Below are 4,610 nucleotides of genomic sequence, written 5' to 3' on the forward strand. Positions count from 1 at the left end.
TAGAACCATCAACATTACCACATTTAATTTTGGGGCTTTGGTTGTTTGGATGTCGGTAAGAATAACCTCTAAGCCTACACAGGCTAATCACAAAGAATTCTCTCAGGATTTTAGAATTCGTGGGGAGGGTACATGCACGTATGTGAATGTGGAAACCAGGTCAGCACTGAGTGAATTCATCAATTGTCAATTGCTTTTCTAGTTTGTTGTTGTTGTTTTGTTTTTTGCTTGTTTGTTTGTTTGTTTTTGGAAATGAGGTCTTTCACCAATGGGCTAGAAAGGCTGGCGAGGCAGCCCCAGGAATCCTCCTGTCAGCCTCCCCTGTCAGCTGCAGTATGGTGGTATGCCCTTCTACGCTTGACTTTTTATGTGAGTACTTAGAATCAAAACTCAGGTCCTTTTGTTCACTACAAGCACTTTACCAAATGGCATGCTCCTCTTGTTCATTTATTTAATTTGAGACAAAAATCTCAGTAGCCGGCCGGGCGGTGGTGGCGCACACCTTTAATCCCAGCACTTGAGAGGCAGAGGCAGGTGGATTTCTGAGTTCGAGGACAGCCTGGTATACAGAGTGAGTTCCAGGACAGCCAGGGCTATACAGAGAAACCCTGTCTCAAAAAACAAAACAAACAAACAAAAAATCTCAGTAGCCCAGAGTCTTAAAAATTACTATGTAAGCCTAGCATGGTAGCACTTGTCTTTAAATACAGTACTCTGGAGGCAGAAGCAGGCTGGTCTCTAGGAGTTTGAGGATAGCCTGATCTACATACAGAATTCCTGACCAGCCAGGGCTAGGGAGTAAGACCCTGTCTCAAAATTGTTAAAACAAAAACTACCTTCTCCTCTGCACTACTGACAAGGCAGCTGCCATCTGTTTTGCGGTACCATGGCTGCCCTCCGGCCTCTGGTGAAGCCCGAGATCATCAAAAGGAGGACCAAGGAGTTCATCAGCTACCAGTCAGACCAATATGTCTAAATGAAATGAAACTGGCGGAAACCCAGAGGCATCGACAACAGGGTGGGGAGAAGATTCAAGGGCTAGATCCTCATGCCCAACATTGGTTACCGGAGCAACAAGAAAACCAATCGCGCCCTGCCTAGCGGCTTCCGGAAGTCGGTCAAGGATCTGGAAGTGCTGCTGATATGCAACAAATCTTACTGTGCTGAGATTGCTCATGATGTGTCGTCCTCTAAGAACCGATGAGCCATCGTAGAAAGAGCAGCACAGCTGGCCATCAGAGTCACCAATCCCACCGCCAGGCTACAGCTACGCAGTGGAAAAGCTGAATGGATAACTTGAGCGCATGTTTTACATTTAAATAAAACCACAAAAACTGCAGTAAAAATAGATAAATAGGCCGGGTAGTGGTGGTGCTCGCCTTTAATCCCAGCACTTGGGAGGCAGAGGCAGGCAGATTTCTGAGTTCGAGGCCAGCCTGGTCTACAGAGTGAGTTCCAGGACAGCCAGGGCTACACAGAGAAACCCTATCTCGAAAAACCAAAATCAATTAATTAATTAATAATAAATAAATAATAACCACTATGTATCTCACACTAACCTTTAACTCCCAACAGATCTCCCATTTTAGCCTCTCCGAGTGCTGGGATTTTAGGTGCACACTCAGGTTCTCCCAATTCTTTCCCCTTTCTAAATATAGTCACTGAAGAGGAAGAGGACACTCCACACCTGAGTATTTGTATAACTCTGCAGTGTGTGGACGGTACTGAGATACACGAAGTCCATGATGTTTGGTTACTGACCCGGCATCAGGAAGTGTTTGAGGACAGCGGCAGCTTGGCGGCTTCTCAGCTGCTTCCTTTTTCTGATGTTTCCATCCCCCGAATTCTGTTCCATAGGAAATGGGAAGTGGGTGACAGCAAGGACTAATTTTCCCTGGGTCAGTAGAGGGTGAAAGTGCATTTTTTTTTTCCTGCCGAGAGCATTATCGGTCTTGTTTATGCTTCTTTATTGGGAGAATACAGTTGGCCTCAGCCTTCCTTTTGACCCTGACTTTAAAGATTTTGTCCTCATCCTTCGGAGGCCAAGTGACCTCAGGCCTGCTTCATTCAGCCGGAGCTCTGGCATCTCACCTGGCGGCATCAGTGGTTACGGCATCACATAAACAACTATTGTACAAAATTAGTACACAAGAGGCTTGCTGCTGACGCATCACTGTTCACTCTTGCATGCAGGCCAACACTCTGGCTGTGACTGGAACAGAACAGAGAGCTCCAGTACTTAATATGTTAAAATTCCATCAGTAGCATTTAGATTTTCTTATTTTATGTATACAAGTACATGGTAGCTGTCTTCAGACACACCAGAAAGGGCATCAGATCCCATTACAGATGGTTGTGAGCCACCACGTGGTTGCTGAGAAGTGAACTCAGGGCCTCTGGAAGAGCAGTCAGTGCTCTTAACCAGTAAGCCATCTCTCCAGCCCACATTTAGATTTTTCTATTGGCGAACTAGAATAAAGCGATTCTCAGTTGGAAATTTTTATTTTCAAAACAACTCCGACCTTTCTTTTTATTTTATTTTATTTTATTTTATTTTATTTTATTTTATTTTATTTTATTTTTGGTTTTTCGAGACAGGGTTTCTCTGTATAGCCCTGGCTGTCCTGGAACTCACTCTGTAGACCAGGCTGGCCTCAAACTCAGAAATCCACCTGCCTCTGCCTCCCAAGTGCTGGGATTAAAGGCGTGCGCCACCACCACATGGCTAACTCCGACCTTTCCAACACTTGAATGAAAAAAAATAAAAACCATATTAACAGACTATCAGAAGAACTTATGTTTTAGACCCTAGGTTCTTAAACTGTGGTCATTATTCTACAGGTTTTGCAGAGTTCAACGTGGGGTTTGTAAAAAATTTGGCAACAGTAAAAGGTTTCTGAACACACATTCGCCAGTGCCAAATTATTTCAAAAGAAGCACGTTATAGATCTGAGGTGCTTCTAGCAGCACCCAATGGTGCTGCATGTCATAGCTTCACGGAAGCCCCTCAAATGCCCTTGAGCCATTTTGTACAAACTAACAGCCGACTGAAATATCTCAGATGAGAGGCTCTTGTATATGATAAATTGCAGTGGTTTTTCCCCCTGTAAATACAGAGTTCTGCTCGCACAGAAACATGATGGTTTGGTAATGGGACACAAAAGTTACTGTTTTCCTACTGTCCATTACTCAGAATGTATTAAATTAGGCTATCTATTTTTTGAGACAAGGTTTCCCTATGTGTCCCAGGCTGGCCTTGAACTTGTAACCCTCCAGCCTCAGCCTCTGCCTGAGTGCTAAGATTATGAATGTGTGCCACCAAGCTAAGCCTCATTACCCTAAACAGAAGCCTCATTCCTATGAAGCAGTCAGTCCCCGTTTTCCTGTCCCCTGAGTTCTGACAATGTGCTTTCTCTCTGTTTCCATGGATTTATCTATTCTGGATATTCTGGATATTTCCTATAAATAGGTTTGTGATGTGTGTCCTTGCATGGTTCTTTATTCAACACTGTGTTTTGAGATTTATCCACCGTTTAGTATGAATCAATATTCTGCCCTTTTCATGGCTGAATGCCATTCCATTGGGTGGCTACGTCACAGGTGGTTTATCCATTGATTCACTGATAGATACTGGCTTGCTTCCCGCTTTGTAAGCAATGCTGCTATGAACACAGCCCACAGAACCCCTCAAACATGTTTTTTGTTCTTTTCAGTATCTGCTTGGGCATAAGTTTACTTGATTACATGGTAATCCAGTGTTTAAAATTTTTCAGAAACCTCTCATTTTCCTTCTTTGCGTCTCTGACCTACGATATGCCCAGTTGTGTCCCTCCGAGCCAGGCATTCATAGTTCTTAGAGTGGCTCTGAGCCACAACCAAGGTTTGTTGGCAAACGAGCCATTGACAGGCTCTGGTCCCTTGACCTTTCACCAGGACCCACTTTCTGTTCTAGCTGGGCGGAGTTGCCAGAGACAAACAGAAAGGGCTCCTTTAGGAAGAGCCTGCAAACCTTCCATATGTCAGCCTATTGGAGGCGAGCATGCATGTATTCAGCAGATGCTCAGCTGTAGCCCGTGCTAGCCACTGCTGGGCTTCGGTTGCTCTGTGAACCAAGGAGACAAAAAGCCCTTGTCTGAGTGAGCTTTTATTCCAGTGCCAAGAGGCAGACACAGGAACAATGGAGATAAGTCAGAGTAGCCAGGGAAAACCACTCAGGCTCCTCACCAAGAGTGTTTGTAAAAGTCTTGGTACTTTAAAAAGTCTCTTCTGTGTTTTTTCCTAGACACACCTCTACAAGCCTTCTATCCTAATAGTCTTTTTTATGAGATCAGCTTTCAGCCTTGTTTTATGAAATTTTCATTTCACGGATTTCCTCCCTAGTATTTCCCGTTGATTGCCTACCGCCATCCCACCGCTCTTCAGTGTGCTAAGCCGAATGATGAGATTACTTCTTTCGGTTCTCCAGTTTCCTGATGAATTCTGTAGAGCCGCAGGCTTCTTTCTGTTGGAAGCGCCGCTTTAGTTTTGTCTTCCCGTTTTTGACTTGTAGCATTTTCATCATCTTTGATTCTATATATTAATATCAAGTATAAATTGAACTCATATATATA

Source organism: Grammomys surdaster, unplaced genomic scaffold (genome assembly GCF_004785775.1).
Source record: "Grammomys surdaster isolate TR1022 unplaced genomic scaffold, NIH_TR_1.0 166, whole genome shotgun sequence".
NCBI classification, from domain to species: Eukaryota; Metazoa; Chordata; class Mammalia; order Rodentia; family Muridae; genus Grammomys; species Grammomys surdaster.